This window comes from Chiloscyllium punctatum, chromosome 2, assembly GCF_047496795.1.
Source record: "Chiloscyllium punctatum isolate Juve2018m chromosome 2, sChiPun1.3, whole genome shotgun sequence".
In the NCBI taxonomy this organism is placed as follows: Eukaryota; Metazoa; Chordata; class Chondrichthyes; order Orectolobiformes; family Hemiscylliidae; genus Chiloscyllium; species Chiloscyllium punctatum.
This window is the reverse complement of record NC_092740.1, coordinates 153,793,318-153,813,999: the sequence shown is the minus strand read 5'-3', so window position 1 is coordinate 153,813,999 and position 20,682 is coordinate 153,793,318. Positions and strand designations below refer to the sequence as shown.

At 39.2% G+C, this 20,682-nt stretch overlaps 1 protein-coding gene across 4 annotated transcripts in view; it reads right to left on the bottom strand.

Moving 5' to 3' along the window:
- LOC140491963 (transcription factor RFX3-like) overlaps window positions 1-20,682 on the bottom strand; it is a 271,083-nt gene that overhangs the window by 187,359 nt on the left and 63,042 nt on the right. For all 4 annotated transcript variants that reach the window (XM_072590501.1, XM_072590482.1, XM_072590521.1 and 1 more), the window contains exon 2: window positions 6,636-6,688. The gene's annotated coding sequence lies outside the window, so the exon portion shown is untranslated. The remainder of the gene's footprint in view (window positions 1-6,635; window positions 6,689-20,682) is intronic.

The window sequence follows — 20,682 nt, the reverse complement described above, 5'->3', positions numbered from 1 at the left end:
TAATTTTTTTAAGCCTGACTGCAGGGTTGAAAACCAGACATAACTTTACAACGAACTTCAGTACAAAATATTATTTCAGTCGCAGAAAATCTTTTTAATAAAAAAAAGAAACTGGCAATCATTCGTGCATGACCCTTCAAGCAGAAAGACACTTTGCACCATTTGCCTGTCATTTCTGCTACATGTTCCGTAAGCAGCTTCGCACTAAATCAATTTTAAAAACTGAAGTTAAATACATTACTATTATAATGGGATAAAAGGCAATGAATGCTGTGAGACTCCATTAGTCTTTTTTGTTGAGGGAAAAAAAGCCAATTATCTGCAGCTGTCGACCATAAAAACCGAGAGCCATTTAAACTAACATTAGGCTCCACCTGACTAAAACAGGGGGCAATTTCATTTTTTTTCAATAATGTAATTTTCTTTTGCTGTAAAGCGTGATAAACACAACAAAATAATATTGCCTGCATTCTGTCACAAAACAGTTGACAAGTGCAGAGCAGGTTACGAAATTTCAATCTAGTTGATTAATATACATATTGTTCCAAGATCAAATTAACTATATGGGAGAGCATTTCTCACTCCCTACCCAGAGAAAAGAAATGGAGAGAGAGTGGGTAAGTTTCAATAACTAACAAGTCTTTTCAAGAAATCCTAATCACCAGCAATGCAATGTAGTAAACGTTGAAGCTACTTCAATAAGTAATGCAAACATTTTTAAGAGCGCGTGACAGAGCAAAATGTTCATGTTGACAAATTTACTTAACCTCTTTGAACAGTGCTAAAACCTTGGCCATCGTGACCCCATTTTAATCATCTTAAATTGTCAAGGCACCAGGCTGAGAGCTGAGAAGAGGGAGTTCTGACAACGGAGTGAGTGTGGGGGAGAGGAGTTGAGCACAGAAGGTGTTATAAAACGAAGTCACGAAAAGTGGGAACAAGGTTTCCAGCAACTGAGAAAGGATTCTTCTGTATCCTCTATCACAAATTTATTCAAGAGCATTGCATTATCTCCATTGGCCCCTTACTTTTATAACTACAGGAATATTAATACAAACTTCCAAGCACAAGATCAATCAAACCAAGGGTATTCTTTAGAAATAAGCAATAGCCAAAAGGGATATGTGAAAATTTCAATCAGATCACAAGTCGAATTTATTTCTGCAAATAAAATGTTAACTTGATTTATAGAAATTATATAAGATAAACACATTATCTGTATATAGTACACCAAGCATTAAACTTCGTCATCCATTGAGTAGAACTTCTCTACTTTTCTTAGCTTTATATAACTATGGAGGACAAAGTGAGGATTGCAGAAGCTGGAGCTGAGGAGTGGAGTGTGTGGTACTGGAAAAGCACAGCAGGTCAGGCAGCATCCAAGGAGCAGGAGAATCGACATTTCAGGCATTAGCCCTTCATCAGGAATGAGGCTTGTGGCTCAGGGTTGAGAGATAAATGGGAGGGGGTTACATAACCATCCCATATCAAGAACGCGTAAAAATTGTGTGATACGTAGAAATTACTTTGCTGCAAGATGGCACATAATAAATAGGTTTTACATTAAAACCTATTAGCTGCTTTGAACTGCCTGGTTCAAACTTCCTCTAATAACTTCCAAAACTCCAATAACTTATTTTGTGCTTGCTGTTTGCTGCCACTCCTGTCCTGTTCCCAGATTCTCCCATTTGCCATTTCATTGCCTGACTCTCCTACTCAATTTTTCACTTACACTCTGACTTTCCCACTCATTATTGTGCTCCTGACCATCTTAGTCATTACTTCCCTCTGCAGAACCATTGCTGTGAGGGGAGGCTCAGGAGAGCAGTGGTGAGATGAGAGAACGCAAGCAAGCAAGCCACTGGGTGGAAAACAGTGAACAGAAGGGTTGAGGAGAGAGCAGCAAGTCAGACATTTGGGGAAAGAAGTGGTGAGAGGGAGATTGGTGACTTTCGAGGTGGTATAGGCCACAGGTATGACAAGCAGTTCAAGGCCATGGAGTGAATATCTCTAGATCAAACACAAAATGGAACAAAAATAGAAAATCTGGAGAAACTCTGACTCTGTCAGCATCTGTGGACAGAAAACAGAATTTAGTTTTCAAATCCAGTGACCTTTCTGAAGATCTGCTGAGGTTTTCTTGTAATTTTTGTTTTTGTTTCAGATTTCCAGCATTCACAGTTCTTTGTTTAAAATTGTAGCAAGATGGAAATTTGTTCTGGCAAATTTCTCAATATCCAGCCAGAGTCTTGTCACAGAGTACATTGGAAGTTATAGTTTCAACAAAGTGGACCAGTGTAAGAATTTATTCGGGCCTAATTTGTTTCAACACTGACCATTGCTGCTTCAGATGAGGAAGAGCTCATGACCTCATCTGTTTGTCCTGCTTCCTTATTGGCACGCCTAACCCCAGAGTGGGAATCCCTATATTAGGACTCACCTACATCAATTCTTACATGAAGACAGTAATTTTAAATCCAAATGGGTCAGCTTGGGATTGAATAAAAGTACATTTAAAATGCGCACATAACCCATTTCCAATTTTAAACCTACTCCATCCTTGTTTAAAACAAGTATGGAGAATAAGTATGAGTTAAGGGGACCAACTTGCAATTTTTGTCATATGAAAGCATATGGAAAAGCTGAATGTTGGAAATTAAAAGGCAAGACTATCATAGTTGAGACATTGTATAGTGCATCTCAGAAAATGCTGTAGGAGTTTATAATGAACCAGTAGTTTTGAACATATTTGTTCTTGGATTAGATCAGAGTAGAGCACAGAAAACTATTGAAGTTGTGTGTTTAGAATTTCATGACACAATTTTTGTGCTATAAAGCAAGCAAACAAATTAATATCCTAAGAGATATAACGGACCAATTGCTGTGTTGGAAGGTGACAGGAATTTCCCTCAAGAAATTTCACAACATAAATATGCATTGATACAGGGCATTAACAGAAGTTTATCTGTTCTTTTGTATGAAATTAATTCACAGTGTGATTTAATTTCCTCTATTGTAATTGTAGTGACTGTGTCCTAGTTACCTTCTAAAAATGCCAATTCTCTATTAGGAAAGAACTCAGCCTCTCAAAAAGGTCTCTAGTCTCTCGGGATTTCACAAAAGGCCACAGCAGCTTTGTCTCGCCTCACTAGGACAGTGCTCTGGCAACTAAGCCTCTCCATTCCTAGTCATCACAAATGTGAAAATTTGATTAATTCACTAAGATTTCCCAATTCAACCTAACTGCCTAATTGAGATTATAAGAATATGCACACCAGGTTGTTTCCCACTGCAAAAAAAGAGCTATTGATTGCAATCAAACTATACAAGATGAATTTCTGATCTATAACTCTATATTTTAAACTCTATCTTGTTTACAATTCCCACACATGGACAGTCAAAAGAGACAAGGGAGGCAACAAATATTGTGGGTGGGGAAGGAAAAACATTAAAGTAGTGCTGTTTAGGTACCATTCCCAATCACTGATGTTGATAAGTTTTTTCGGGGGTTTCTTCAATTCCCTCCAATATTTTGCTGATGTCAAGAGATTGTGGATACAGTGAATCACTGGTTCAGGATTCACCCTTTTAGTGCTTCCGAAGAGGGTTTTTCCTCTTATTTTCAACAGGGGATATACAGAGAGAACTGCTTACTGAGAAAAGTGAGGAGAGCAGCTGGCTGCTAGGATTTTTCTTTTACTTCTCCAGTAGAAAAGACAAGAAATAGAGTCATGATCTTATTGAATGGCAGAGCTGGCTACTCCTGTTCATATTTTTAACAGTCTTACAGTTTTTGGCTAATGTATAAAAAACTTTATTAAAGAAAAAATCTTTCATAGGATGTGGACATCGCAGGCTGGGCAAATGTTTACTGCTCACCCCTACTTGCACTTGAGAAGATGCAGCTGAGCCATCTTCTTGAACCACTGCAATCCATTTGACTGACATGGGGTTAATGGCAGCTGGCGATGAATTCAAATTGCGTGAATTAAACAAACAGGTAGAACCTATGCAAAAGATGACTTAGCAGTCAGCAACAGCACTCAAGTTAGCAATAAAAAAAAGGAAAGCACTACTTTCAAAGCAGATGACTCCACTGCAAGCAGCAATAATACCATAGAGATGCAAAGAAGGCTACATGACTTTGAATGCAAATTAAAAATTCTGAATGAAGAAGCTATCGTTTGTTCGAAAAGAACCTGACATGAGTAGTGTTGAATACGAAGGCAAAAAGTAAAAACAGTGCAAGAGAATTTTTGAACTGACTAGACGGATAATCACTACTTCTGTTGAATCACTGGCATAATATTAATAATGCTCGTAAAGTACCTGATGAGTATGTTATGTAACAGAAAAAAAATCAATTGCTTCTGCAGAAGGAGGCTGTGTCAGAACTGCATCTCTTGCAAAGAATCCTAATAGACTCAATCATGAAAACAACCTCAAGGATAATAGTAATCTTGCATTTACACAAAATGGACACAACGTGGAGGTATGAGAGTTTAAGAGAGACTTTACAGTCTTGGACATGAAAAACTTGCAGACAAGGGGGTGCATGGTTATCTCTTAAGCCTTAGAAGACATAGCTTGCTAAGAAGAAAGTGAGGACTGCAGCTGCTGGAGAGTCAGAGTCAATAAAGTGTGGCGCTGCAGAAGGGTCCTGCCCAAAACATCAACTCTCCTGCTCCTCAGATGCTGCCTGACCTGCTATGCTTTTTCCAGCACCACACTTTATCGACGATAGCTTGCTGAGGGACATTTACACTTGATTAGGCTGCCACTGAGACACATACCCAGGTCAAACTTTATTGTGTCTACTTTCCAGCTTTTACTTGTTCTGGTTTTTAACTTGTACACTTGATTTCGTCTGATTAACTTTGTTAAGGACAGCTGAGAATTGCAAAGTAAGAAGTTGCCTTCTGTCACAACACTTCTTACCTTTGGATTCAGTAACCTTTTTAATATTGAGAACTTCCTCCAATCACTCACACAGAAATAGGTTTCACCCTGAATTTAACAAGAGGTCTTTGTTTTCAGGATAGGAGGTTAGCATGGTAGCTCTTCCTCACAGGCTTCTTGCCGCCCCCCCCAACTAATTCAGCTACCAAAATACTTTTCTGCCAGTCACTAAACAACTATAGCAGAACAAGGATGGGTATCACGTGACTTACAATTTTGAAGAAGCTTGGTTCAAAACAAAATTGCCGATGTCCACTGCGACTTTGCATTGGCCTACCTTAAAGAAACTGCTCAGTACTTCCGTAAAACTTGAAATAAAACCATACTTCAAAACTCCTTCAAAACCTAAGCCCTCTGAGAAATATTAAATATGAAGCATCTTTGTAATACATGTGAATGGAAATCAGCAGTTTAAAGCCTCAACAGGGGGGTTAGAAGACGGTGTTAAAAAGTCAAAACCATGCTAATGTTCTTCTTTAAAACTAGACATTATGAAGGAGGTTAATGAAGGTAAGAGTAAGAACCATTATGATAGAGGATTTCTTCTTAGATTACAATTCACACCTGTTCTTAAAAAAGTTAATCAGACCAAACTAAGTACACAATTTTCTAAGGACCTGTGAAAGCTGCAAAATGAATGCATTAAGTTTTAACCTGGGCCCTATGTCCCCGTAGCAATCAAGTCAAAAGAGTTTATACTGGGTAGAATCCAACACAAGTTTACACCATCTCTGCATTTCTAGTCATTCTGATGGACCTCAAGACAATTACACAATGGTAGTTTCCTTGCCTCTGGACCAGATGATCTAGGTTCAACTGCCTTCTGTCATATTAGTGTGTCATAACTTTTAACTAAATTGTTAAAGTATATTAAGATAGGAATCTTCAGCAATGTGGGATAGAAAGTGAAGTCACTCAGAGTTTCAATGGTCTGACTTTGCTCTAAAAACTTCATTAATCCTGCTGTTAAACTTTTGTCATGAGTCTGACATTCTGATGTTGTTTTAACATTGGCTGTCTGAGCAATTAACTGTTTGGACAGATCTTCAGTCAAAACTGTAATTTCCACAGTAGGATATCAGAAAGTAAGCATCATGAAAAATGAATATTAAACCCTAATTATCACATACAGTTGAGTACTACTAGTTAAGCATTAGGTTTTGTCATGATAAGATGTTTAATGGTGAAATATGACAAAAGGATAAGGTATATAAGCTGTACTGCATACATTAAATTAGTGGTTAAAATGTCAATAATGTTATACAGTGACAATGTTGAAAAATATTACTATTATGCATCTTTTAGGGGGAGGTGCAATGACAGTTAAACTTTGGGGCTGCTATGCTTTTAATTTTTAAACAAGCTGTTTAGAAATATTGTGACACACCTTTGCAGAAGGTAGGACTTGAACCTGGATCATCAAGTCCAGAGGTAGGGAGACCACACCTTTTAACTATCTAATTTAGTCTGGAGGCAAATTAGGGAATTTTGTTCACCTCCTTGCAGGTAGCCAGAGGCATTGACCAAAACATGGAAACGGCTCGCATCACACTGGCAACAGGGCTACTTAGCAAAGGATCCAAGGAGAGAAGGCACACAACATTTTAATAAAGAAAGATGCTTTACACACACCAAAAATAAACCACAACATCAGCAAAGCAACATTGTGTACTCACATTGTGACTTCTGCTGTTCACCTCTAGGCTCTGGCAATGAAATTGACAGAAACCTGGAACAGAAAAAGGGAATACAACAGATGATACATAGAAAAGAGAAGTGCCTCTTCGATTAGTCCAATTCACATCAGCTGACTGAGCAGAAAAATAAAAAGAAACAATCGAGAACATGGTTTAATTTATTCAGCATGGATCACTACTATATTGCACTGTGTCCCATCAAATGCAGGCCTTCTGGAAAGTAGAAATGCGAGTTGCTACTTATTTATAAACTTCTGGACTGAATTGCCCCTTTTCACTTCCTCAGACTACTATTTTTTAAAAAATGCAAAATTAAGTATATTAAAGACCCATCGCAATGTGGTTGACTCTTAACAGCCCTCAAGGATGGCCAATAAATGCTGGCCTAGTTGGTGGCACTCTCATCCTGTGAATGGAGAAAAAAACATTTTGGATAACAATAAAAATTAAACTTTAAAAGCTTGACCATCTGAATGTATTCTTAATAATTCAAATTATTTTCAATAAGAACTACCAAGTTTCTTTACCAGTGTTCTATCTTATAGTTCTTTCATATGCCAAGACATGTCACCTCTGACAAGTTGCTTCTGAATTTTACCTTCAACTCACATACTCCCACCAGATCCCAGAAAGCCTTTCTATCACACTCCAAGTGATGACATCTGTCACAACCAAAGAATCTGAGGGCCATATACTCAAGCAGTACATAACTTATCACTGGCATATGATGTACACACAAATGATTACTGCTAGACCTGGGCTACATGCCTTTTGTCATTTCTGACATGGGCAAAAACAAATTGAAGAATCTTAAATCAGGAATAGTTAAGTTCAAAGTTTGGTGATGACACATCCAGATTTTCCCAGAAAAGGCGAGGTATGGAGGGTATAAGTATGCAAAAGTGCTGATGGTATCAAACAGATACTACACAAAATACTCAGCAGGTCAGACAGCATCTGTGGAGAGAGCGAGAGAGAAAAGAGATGGTTAAAATATAAGGCTGATAATCTTTTATCAGAATTGGGAACATTCCAAGATACAATAGGTTTTAAACATATACATAGATAGGGAAAGGGATAAAGAGGGCAAAGATAAAGTTTGGGGAGGGAGGAGTAATTGGATGGAAGACAAAAAGAAGTATAAGGAAAAGAAAATTGGGTTAGAAATTATGTGAAATTTTAATTCCTACTCTGATCTGTTTCCTAGTGTTCCAATGAAGCTGTGTGTAAACCTGAGGAACACCACCTTATCTTTAAATTAAGGTGGTCTCAGACTTGAGAATCAAGCATTAATTTCAACAATTTCACAGCATAATCTTGGCACCCACCTTCTTTTTCTCCCGAATTTGAGACTGTTGCTGTTTTTAGACAAGAGCTCTTTACAATACTGCTTGTCAGGCTTCCTCCAGATTCACCTTTTCTCTCTAAACTTGCCCCATTGCCACTCCCTTTTGCCTTGCACTATCAACGTTTGCCATTCAACTTCATCTGCTTACCACCCTCCCACAGATCCTTTTTTAAATTTCTTAACTATGCTTCCCTCCCACAACTCCCTTAATTTGTTGGGTTTGTACTTGCTTAAAAGGCTATTATTTCTCTAACTTCTCTCAGCTCTTAAAAAAATCACTTTTTTGTCTCTATATCTGCTCAGTACTTTCATAATTTTCTATTTTTTTAAATTCAGATTTGCAGGAATTTCTTTATTTGTTCGTGGGATTTGGGAATTGCTGGCTAGGCCAGAATTTATTGCACATCTCTAATTGACCAAAGGGTGGTTAAGAGTCAATAACATTGCTATGGGTCTGGAGTCACATGTAGGCCTTTTACAACATTTGACAGTGGTTACCAAGTCGCATTATCTGCATATAGATTAAAGAAAGCAAATCACTCTCAATATAGTCAAGCCGGACTTTCTGGCATGTCTATGGGATGGTGCACTGAATCAATACGTAGAGGAACCAAGCAAAGAACTTACAATCCTACACAGGTTATTGTGTAATGAGAAAAGAATTATTAGCAATCTAGCTGTGCGAAGCCCACTTGGGGAAGATCATAATGAATGGCAAAGCAGGCTAGAAGGGCCAAATGATTTACTCTTGGCCCTATTTTTAATTCCAGATTTTACTGAATTAAATTTTCACTATTTGCTATCCTGGAATTTGAAACCATTTTGCCATTTCAAAATTCATTCTAGCCAGAATACATGGACCATGAATGATATGTTCAGCGCAATGCATATCAGTGTTTATAGCTTTTTCTCCCGCTTTGCTTTGCTCTATTAATTTTGTATTAGTGCACTTGAGCATTGAAATTGCACCATGTGGCAGGGCACTCAGCCAAACAGAACAGTATGCCCCAGGTTAATTCACAATCTCAATTAATTACGGATTTCAAAGATGCTATTATTTTGTTTGATATTTCTGGATGTTGCATGAAGATAGAGGAAATTACATAAGGCTCCTAATCCCATGAACCATGCTCGAAAGAATGAATGTTAAATGATACCAAACTGGGTTCCACTTCAATATAACCAATAAACAGGCACTAATAAAAAATAGCCACTTACATTAGAAAGCTGTATCTCAAACAATTTAATGCTTGGAAAAATACACAAAGAACCTATTGAGATGAAATAACTTGAGCATACCTGAAGTTACTGTGATTCAGCATTTTCTAGAAGTGTTAGATTACTGGATGTTAGAAATCTTATGACAATAAAATGGAACACTTTTCCCTTTACAGCACTACATGCCAGCAAAAGACTCCGTTAGGCATCAACTACTAGTTGCTGATCAAAGTGTCCTCTTTGCACTGGTAGGCCAGCTTAAAAAAAACCACAGAACATATCATTAATTGGACAATATCACAACCTTACTTTCTACAGCAGGTATCCTAACTGGCTAAGTTAAGTGGCCCATTTATAAACAGATACACACAGTCAATGCGTGGTTTTCAAATATGTACATGAATGGTACTTCCTGCAAACACTGAAATCTATCCAGGAGTCCTTTAATCTAACGACTGAAATGAAAAAGATGAACTTTCATTATTGCATGAGATGATCATTTAGTATACAACAATAAAAAGAACAAGATTGCAAGTTAATGCAAAAATCAAATGTCAGAATTCTGACAAAAAGATAATTGAGTCAAACCATTTGGCTGAATTCTCCTGGTCACACGAAGATTAGCTTGGAGGTTAAGGGATCAGGAAAATTGGAAGAAACTGCAGGAACAGGAAGAACGAATCAATGGCAAGTATCCAATGAGGCTGTTCAGGATTCACTAGTGGTTATTTTGCACAGCAATATGACTTTTTTTTGAAAGGGCATAATTCCCATGGAGCTTCTGTAGCAAAGCGTTTTAATAGATATTACAACATGGCAGGGTGATTGTGGCCTGTAAATGATAGGCATTATTTTGCATACAATTCCCAAACAGGAAAGCTCTGGGCTATCAATGGAAGAGAGTTCGTTGCAAAGTGATTGCTGTGAGGAATGGCTGCTGTAAATGCCAATAATCAGAAGCTTTGCTCCCAGGACCCTTAAAGCAACTCCTGGGAAACCAGGGGGCAGGGATTTGAAATCCATTGAAGGTTGAAGAGTTAGAAAGAGGAATGTTAGCAGCCAAGTAGGAATGAGATGCAACTGCCAGAGATGTGGCAGCGACACGCTACTGTGCTAGCACAGGTATATTGAGGGCACACAGTGGCAGTAAAGCAGTCTATTGGTTAAATGTACTACCCAGCATAAAATGATCAGCATTATCAATATATTGGAAACTATTAATCAAGGTGATTACTGACACATGGCATGGTGGAGAGGTTGAGGTCATTGGGATATTGTGTGCATCCATTTGTCTGTGATAAAGGTAGTGACTGTGTCATTCAACTTTTTCACTATAGAGTCATAGAGATGTAAAGCATGGAAACAGATCCTTCGGTCCAACCTGTCCAGGATCATTCCAGGGATTAGTTGGGAATTGCTATAAGATCTTGTAATTTGCAAGTCATCTTTGCATTACTTAGATGATGGCTGCCCTGTTCACAAGGACAGGGCTCTTTCAAGTTCCAAACTGTCATCCAAGTCTGACAGAAAACAATTAGTTCGGCAGCTATGTCAAAGAAAGCCCATATGTGGCCATCGAGGTATTCTCAGAGCTGCAAGGTGCTTTAATCAACAGATTGTAGGTTACCACCATTAAAGGAACTAGGCAAAATTGAGGACTGCAGATGCTATAAATCAGAGTCTAGATTAGAGTGGTGCTGGAAAAGTACAGCAGTCAGGCAACATAACCGTGCAGCAGATCTTAGAGGCCACTTTCAGGGGCCTTATGAGAGTGGTCATGTTATTCCATATGTGGGTTAAAGGTACAAAGTACATTTTCAGTTTGCCACCTATTCCTGCCTGCATCTCTTTCCAGGGAGTGTGAAGGAGTTAAAATCAGTAGACCACATTCAGCCAGATTCCTACAACAGCCTCAGCTCTACTGCATCAGGACATAAAACTTAGAAATTACTCTGGCACGGAAACCTTAAACAAACTGGCAAAATGCAGTTCAAACTCTCCTCTTCTCTCCACCTGAATATTTATAAAATTTGTCACAAGTTACTTGCATTGGAATTTAGGGAAGCAGACATGAATAGAATAGTTTCAAAATTAGCATAGGATCAGGCTGTGGGCAAATTAGAATCAAAGATTTTAAACCTGTTGCCTTAACCTTAACCATGTATTAAGGATTATCAAGTCACAAATATCCCCAGTCTATGCTGATTTACATGAACAAGCAGGACCTAGTACAGTAGAAATGTACAATAAAGATTTAAATAAATTTGTTTTTTAAGTCAGAGGAAAGGAGGACAGTACTATAGTAATAAATTCTGGAATTATTAGATGTGTGAATGAAAACATACTTGCCAGATAAACTATAGTATAAATAGAGGCAGGTGTCTAAGCGTAGAAGAAAGCAGTTCTGCTGAGCAAATCTGACTTGTTGGGTACTGGTTTCAATGCATAGCTCTAAGACAGGAGATGCTCAACAAGAAATAATGCCAAAAAGATCTTTTAAAAATTTGGTTTACTATTCATTCACAATGTCACACCAAAGTTATCTCTTGATTCAAAGGCGATGCCAACTCAAGGTCATCAGGTTCTGCCAAGATCATAAGACTGAGGAAGCCAATTCTCACCCCACACATATTTGGGCATAAAGGGCAGAACAACACCTCAAATAGTAGGACTTGCTTTCTTTTCCTTCCTTCTCTTTTGCTGCTCTGCTTCATCATTCAGGCATTGGGCTAAATACATGATGTAGCTTCTTGGATGAGTTGTTGCCATTCTGAACAACTGGTAGCAAGTCCCAGACATTTGCACTGCACTTCAAAGACAGCTTCACTGAAGCTTTCTCATTAACCTCCCCGAAGTGCTGACCTTTTGAAAATTGAGAAAGCAGGACATGGCAGAGCTGACAGTTCAGTTATTCAGTCAGGAGCAGCATAGTGGCTAGCACTATTGCCTCACAACACGAGGAACCCAGGTTTCATTCCAATCTCAAGCAACTGTGTGGAGTTTGCACATTCTCCCTGTGTCTGCGTGAGTTTCCTCCGGTTTCCTACCACAGTCCAAAGGTGTGCAGTTTAGGTGGATTGGCCATGGCAAATGTATTTTCAAAATACATAGAATATTCCTAACAGTAAAATAAATTTTGTCTTGACTATGGAGTGCCGAAACAATATTTGCCTTGCCTTAAGAATAGCAAGCTTAATATTGGTTTCAAGTAGAATGAAAGCAACGAGAATTATGTTGTATATTATATTGTATAGAATTGTTCACTATTTTATTATTACATTGCTAAGCTAGATAGTAGTATATGCTTCTCCTGATATACTCAACATAGTTGCTATGGGAGATCCAACGTCTATACTGCAGAAGTCAGTTGCTATGCAACGCAAAGAACGTGCTACAGAGGTAAATATTAGTGCTGTCTCTTGTACTACTTTGTGCAAAAGTGGCTTAGATCATGCAAAAGATCACTGGGAGACATTAGTGCATTGTCTCTAATTTACAAATGCTCAAACTTACTAACATAATCCCACACAGGGGTGTAATTTTAAAGATCAGACAAATGTTTCCTGTACTTACAAATGGCTATTTTGTATTGTTCTACTGGGGTATAAGTCGGTTTGCAAATAGACTAGAGAGCGGAACCACTTGGAACTCAGGCACTGCCTGCAGTGATAATGTCAGGAGACTTGCAATTCTGGGGCAAATGTGAAGGACCGAATGACCCCTTCTACACTAACAATTCTGTGATTCTGTGAATTTGAAGCGCAAATTAAATTCAGCACAAATCACATTCATCAATCATTCAGGATGGTTTTCAAAGTCAAGAGTAGAGACTGCCTACAACCACACTCCCACAATGCCACCAATATTGAGAATTCCACTGATTCTATTTGTTTGCAGACATTAGTGGAGGCTCAAAAATTAGGCTTTTGGAGTGGGGGGGGGGGGGGGGGGCAGGGGCACAAGGACACGTGTAGGCACATTATAAGATTTGAATCTCTCTTAAAATACCAAGGTCATTGTATTACAATGTATGTGATGAGTGGTTCTGCATATATCTTAAGAGTCATTTCCAGTATTTTAAAATTGGATTACACATCGGCATACAATTACCAAAAGCCTGTTATAATAAACCCTGTTTTAACTTAGAGGCTCAACAGGCAAATTACTGTTGTATATATTATATTGCTGAGATGTGCAAAGATGACACACCAGCTTGTGTGTAGAGATTTTATTGACAGGATTTTTTAAAAAAAATTCTTCCACACTTACAACTCCCTCATGCTTTCAGCAACTTCTACATTCATTTACTTGTACTTGTTCATAAAAAACTTATCGAATCAAGCACATCAACAGTAAACAGACTCATAATCAAACAGAAAAATTGAATAACTGAACCCTATAGTTACCATTCCTAATATATCAAGCAATATTTTTGGTGATGCATTCTAAAATGCCCTTAATTGGCTGTTTTTCAGCAGATTTTGCATTTTGCAATATATGAATTTTAGGTGAAACAAGAGAAAATAAAATTTCTCAAAATGGGCACAATTTGCACTGAATTACCAAAGCAAAAACCCTTGTTGTGGACCAGACCAGACTCCCTCAAAATATTTTAAGGTAGCCTAGACATTAATTTTTTTCTTATTTTAAAGGCAAATGTAAAGTGTCCCAAATGTGACTGGTCAAACTACTTGGTGTTAAGTAAAATGGTTTATTTAAACACTGCCATTGAAATACAACCGAAGAAAGAAGAATTCAGAATAACAACAAATGAGAAACTCTAAACAGAATAACTGACAAAATGACTATTACTAATTAACTATTCCAGTATACTAACATCCCACAAACATATCCCTTAGCAAAAAGGTAATTTCTGACACAGATTCTCACCTGCTGTTCTCCAATCCAGGAGGATAAAGCTTCAAGAGAAAATTCAGAGAGAATAACAGCCAAAAGACATTCACTGAAGCTTCCAACTGTTTTGAAATCCCAATTGCTTCTGCTTAAAGCTAAAGCTGAAAAGAATACCTAGAAAGCCTGGTCTGAGAGAGCTGGCCACACCCAGGTTGCTTCCATTGTTCCAACTTTAAATAAAAACCGCAAGATTTTTACTTTTTACTGTTTACTTTCTTGCAGATAGCTCATCACCTCTGCCTTATAATCTCTTCAAAAAGCCAGGACAAAATAACTTCTTGAAAGCCACAATATGATCACGTTTTCTAAGGTTAATATAAACAACTTATTGATGAATTTCCAGTCATTCCAATTTCAGCAAGGTTCTTTGAAACAACTTCATTTTTACAGTGCCTTTAACACTGTAGAAGATCCAGAGGCATTTATCAAAAACAATTTTGACAATGAGTAACGGAGGTAAATTTCATGAGATGGCCAAAAGCTTGGTCAAAGAGAAGTGAAGCACAGAGGCAGAAAGGAGGGAATTACATAGGCCAGGACAGTAGAAGGTACTCCATCAATGATAGGACATTTAAAATCAATGATGAACATAGAACATTACAGCGCAGTACAGTTCCTTCGGCCCTCAATGTTGCAACCTGCCATACCAATCTGAAGCCCATCGAACCTACACTATTCCATGTACGTCCATCTGCTTGTCCAATGACAACTTAAATGTACTTAAGGTTGGCAAATCTACTACCGTTGCAGGCAAAGCATTCCACACTCTTACTACTCTGAGTAAAGAAATTACCTCTGACAACTGTCTTATATCTATCACCCCTAAATTTAAAGCTGTGCCCCCTTGTGCTCGCCATCACCATACTTGGAAAAAGGCTCTCCCTGTCCACCCTATCTAACCCTCTGATTATCTGATATGTCTCTATTAAGTCACCTCTCAACCTTCTTCTCTCCAATGAAAACAGCCTCAAGTCCCTCAGCCTTTCCTTGTAAGATCTTCCCTCCATACCAGGCAACATCCTAGTAAATCTCTTCTGCACCCTTTCCAAAGCTTCCACATCCTTCTTATAATGTGGTGACCAGAACTGTACACAATACTCCAAGTGCGGCCGCACCAGAGTTTTGTACAGCTGCAGCATAATCTTAAGGTTCCGGAACTCGATCCCTCTATTAATAAAAGCTAAAACACTGTATGCCTTCTTAACAAGGAGAAAGTGAGGACTGCAGATGCTGGGGATCAGAGCTTAAAAATGTGTTGCTGGAAAAGCACAGCAGGTCAGGCAGCAAAGGAGAAAGAGAATCGACGTTTCGGGCATAAGCCTTTCAGAAGGGCTTCTGCCCAAAACATCGATTCTCCTTCTCCTTTGATGCTGCCTGACCTGCTGCACCTTTCCAGCAACACATTTTTAAGCTGCCATCTTAACAACCCTGTCAACCTGGGTGGCAACTTTCAAGGATCTGTGTACATGGACACAGAGATCTCTCTGCTCATCTACACTACCAAGAATCTTACCATTAGCCCAGTACTTTGCATTCCGGTTACTCCGACCAAAGTGAATCACTTCACACTTGTCCACATTAAACTCCATTTGCCCACTCTCAGCCCAGCTCTACAGCTTATCTATGTCTCTCTGTAACCTACAACATCCTTCGTCATCACCCACAACTCCACTGACCCTAGTGTCGTCTGCAAATTTACTAACCCACCCTGCTATGCCCTCATCCAGGTTGTTTATAAAAATGATGAACAGCAGTGGACCCAACACCGACCCTTGTGGTACACCAGGATGAACATTTCCCATCAACCACCACCCTATGTCTTCTTTCAGCAAGCCAATTACTGATCCAAACTGCTATATCTCCCACAATCCCATTCTTCCGCATTTTGCACAATAGCCTACTGTGGGGAACCTTATCAAATGCCTTGCTGAAATCCATATACACCACATCAACCGGTTTACTCTCATCTATCTGTTTGGTCACCTTCTCAAAGAACTCCATAAGGTTTGTGAGGCACGACCTACCCTTCACAAAACCATGCTGACTATCCCTAATCAAATTATTATTTTCTAGATGATTATAAATCATTTCTCTTATAACCTTTTCCAACACTTCAACAACGGAAGGAAGGCTCACTGGTCTATAATTACCAGGGTTGTTTCTTCTCCCCTTCTTCAACAGGGGAACCATATTTGCTATCCTCCAGTCTTCTGGCACTATTCCTGTGGACAATGACGATTTAAAGATCAATGTCAAAGGCTCAGCAATCTCCCTGGCTTCCGAGAGAATAATGCGGAGCAGGGCAGAGATTCTGAAGGCTTGGAGGTTTGAAAGAGACCACTCAGTTGGAAGAGGAGAGATCATCAAGCATCCTGAAAAAAAATTGAAAATTGAGGTGCTGATCTGATTAGGAGCCAATATTAGATCTGGTTATGGATAAATGAGACTTGGACTGAATTAAACTATGAGCTTTGGGACTTTTAGATGAACACAGGTTTATATTGAGGGGAAAATGAGAGGGTAGAAATAAAAACAGAAAGTACTAAAGAAACTCAGCAGGACTGATCAGGCAAAAAAGTTCTTCCTGCAGGAGTTCTTCCTGTAAATTTTCAGGCTCAGAGCCTTCTTGCCCAAAGCATCACAGGCAAATCCAAAAATCCACAAAGTAAACAGTGGAGAGCATCAGTGTGAAAATTAAACCCAATGTTTTAGTAGTCAGTACCACATTTTGTGATTTAAAAGTCCGTAGCGACATTGAAAGAAAAAACGTGTCAGGTAGGTCGGGGGATAAGAGGCTAGGTGGGTGAGTGGGTTAGGGTGGCGTTCAGAGCCTATGTGTAGAGTCAAGGAATTTCGGGTGGATTGGGCACATCTAGGCAGGTTTGGTTGTGGGGGGAAAGGAGAACATGTCAGTGATAAGTCAGGGTTCAATTTAATAATCACCAAAGAGTTGAAACAGATTGTAACCAGTAACTGTGATCTTAAACCAGTCAGGACCCATTGAGGTAAAAACAGAAATTGCTGGCAAAATTCAGCAGGTCTGCTTTCTTCCTACAGATACTGCCAGAGTCACTGTTTTGAGTCAGGTGACTTTTCAACTCTGCTTCCTCGCCACAGATGCTACCAGACCTGCTGAGTTTCACCAGTAATTTCTGTTTTTGTTTCAGATCACCAGCATCCGAAGTTCTTTGCTTTGTTTCTGTGTGTAACCCTCTAAGTGTCTGATTCTTAACTCAGCATACTTTTTGAATGGTTCCAGAGTAATTGCCAATACTCCTACTGCCTTTATACTCTAAGGATTCACTCGATCTATCCTGTCTATACCTGACATATGCTTCCTCCTTTTTCTTAACTAAACCCTCAATTTCTTTAGTCATCCAACATTCCCTATACCTACCAGCCTTTCCTTTCACCCTGACATGAATATATTTTCTCTGGATTCTAGTTCTCTCATTTCTGAAGGCTTCCCATTTTCCAGCTGTCCATTTACCTGCGAACATTTGCCCCCAATCAGCTTTCGAAAGTTCTTGCCTAATACCATCAAAATTGGCCTTTGTCCAATTTAGAACTTCAACTTTTAGATCTGGTCTATCCTTTTCCATCATTATTTTAAATCTAATAGAATTATGGTCGCTGGCCCCAAAGTGTTCCTCCACTGACACCTCAGTCACCTGCCCTGCCTTATTTTCCAAGAGTAGGTCAAGTTTTGCATCTTCTCTCGTAGGTACATCTACATACTGAATCAGAAAATTGTCTTGTACACCCTTAACAAATTCCTTTCCATCAAAACTTTTAACATTATGGTAATCTCAGTCTGTTTGGAAAGTTAAAATCCCTTGCCATAACCATCCTATTATTCTTACAGATTGTTGAGATCTCCTTACAAATTTGTTTCTCAATTTCCCTCTGACTATTAGGGGGTCTATAATACAATCCCAGCAAGGTGATCATCCCTTTCTTATTTCCACCCAAATAATTCCCCTGGATGTATTTCAGGGAATATCCTCCCTAAGTACAGCTGTAATGCTATCCCTTATCCCTCTCCTCTCTTGCCTTCCTTTCTATCCTTCCTGTAGCATTTGTATCCTGGAACATTAAGCTGCCACTCCTGTCCATCCCTGAGCCATGTTTCCGTAATTGCACTTATCCCAGTTCCATGTTCCTAACCATGCCCTGAGTTCATCTGCCTTCCCTGTTAGGCCTCTTGTATTGAAATAAATGCAGTTTAATTTATTAGTCCTACCTTGCCTCTGCCGGCCCTGAGTGTTTGTCTTGCTTCTGTTCTCAACTGTACTAGCCTCAGATTGATCTCTTTGCTCACTATCTCCCTGGGTTCAACCACCTCCTCCCCCCCCCACCCTAAATCCTCCCGAGCAGCACTAGCAAATCTCCCTGCCTGTATATTGGTCTAATTTAGGTGCAATCCGTCCTTCTTGTACACGTCACTTCTACCCCAAAAGAGATTTCAAAAACCTGAATCCTTCTGCTGGCCACAGAAACGTCTGTTTGTACCTCGGACTAGAAAGCCCCCTAACACAGTTGATCTCTTGGAGGCCAATGTACCCCTCATTGTATTACAGCCAGTCTCAATATCAGAAACTTGGCTGTTCGTGCTAGATTCCCCTGAGAATCCATCACCCCCTATATTTCCCAAAACAGCATATTTGTTGGAAATGGGGATAGTCACTGAAGACTCCTGCAAAAACTGCCTACCTCCCTTAGCTTTCCTGGAGTTAACCCACCTATGTTACTGTATCTGAGACTTTCTCCCCTTCCTATAACTGCTATCCATCACGTACCATTGCTGTTGCAAATTCCTCATTGCCTCTGACGGTCTTTCCAATCGATCAATTCGATCTGATAGGATTCACAACCAACAGTATTTATTGCAGATATAATCAACAGTAATACATAAACTCTCTTCAAACTGCCATATCTGACAAGAAGCACATAGCACTCTACTAAAGGCCATTTTTGCTCCTTCACAATCTACAGACCCAGAAAATAACACTCTACTCTACAAAACACTGCTCCAGGTTGAAACTATTCACTTATCTGTTTCTGTGCTGTGACTTCACCCAAACAGTTCCTCCAAGATCAGTTGTGAATTTCACTGATGATTTTCCCAGACGTTCTCCAATGCCCAGCGAATTCAAACAGCAAAGGCAGTGCAGGTTCACTATGGTGTCAGCTTCTTTCTCTCTTTCTCTCCTGCATTGACCTCACCATGTGCTTCCTTTGTTTGTACCTCTCCCTTTTTAAAACTGCTGTTGTTTTTGACTTTTTTTTTCCCCCAAAGTTCCAAATCAATGCAACAGCATATGAAATAGTAATTGCTGCTTCTGGAATTCAAGGAAACTTTCTGGCTGTAACAGCTGCTCCTTTTTTGAGGTATTTTAGGTGTTGGAGGTGATTTCCTTTCAGCCTTTCACTAAAGCATGAGTATAAAATAGCATTAATGAACTCTTTTTAAATCTAATTGGTGAAATAATTCTTAATATCCAACAGCAATTGCTTAGCACGAAGTGACATTTTTAGTATCACAGTGCAATCTACAATGAAACAGTTACAATCTCCATCACCAACAGGCCTGCTGGTCACTTCGCCGCTAAACCCTCAGCAGCAATTGTTGGTAGAGAGTATTGAACATTACCTAACTGGCCGAGTTAAATTCTTTAGACTTGTCATGCTTAGAATCCAGGTCTGAAACATGTACTTAATACACCTGCATTTCGTGAAGTCAAAGTAGAACTGGAATTTTAAGGTTGATGATCAATGTTTTAAGAAACAATTGAGTGTTGATGGCACCAACTTTATGTTCAGTGTTGAAGTATTTGGTAGATCTTCATAAAGACATAGTGACACAATTCAAGGAGGTATCTTTTATGTCGGTTCTGTTTTAAATTGCCTTAAAGGGAATGGGCATGGCGACCTAATTCTATGTGCTGCTACGAGGTTCAATTCATATTCCCAATGGTAAACGTGCTGACTCAGTTTATCAACAGTGAGATAAGAGAGCCTAAATAAGTATTGTCAATGTTAAGAATGAGTCAATGGCCAAGTAGCATCCAGAATCCAAGTCAAAACAAGGCCAATTAAAGTTAAAGTTTGAGGGCAGGTTAACTATTATAAGCTTATACCCTCTCATGGCAGGTTTTACTTTTATAGACAATAGACAATAGACAATAGATGCAGGAGTAGGCCATTCTGCCCTTCGAGCCTGCACCGCCATTCAATATGATCATGGCTGATCATTCCTAATCAGTATCCTGTTCCAGCCTTATCTCCATACCCCTTGACTCCACTATCTTTAAGAGCTCTATCCAATTCTTTCTTAAATGAATCCAGAGACTGGGCCTCCACTGCCCTCTGGGGCAGAGCATTCCACACAGCCACCACTCTCTGGGTGAAGTAGCTTCTTCTCATCTCTGTCCTAAATGGTCTACCCCGTATTTTTAATTTGTGTCCTCTGGTTCGGCACTCCCCCATCAACGGAAATATGTTCCCTCCTGCCAGAGTGTCCAGTCCTTTCATAATCCTATACGT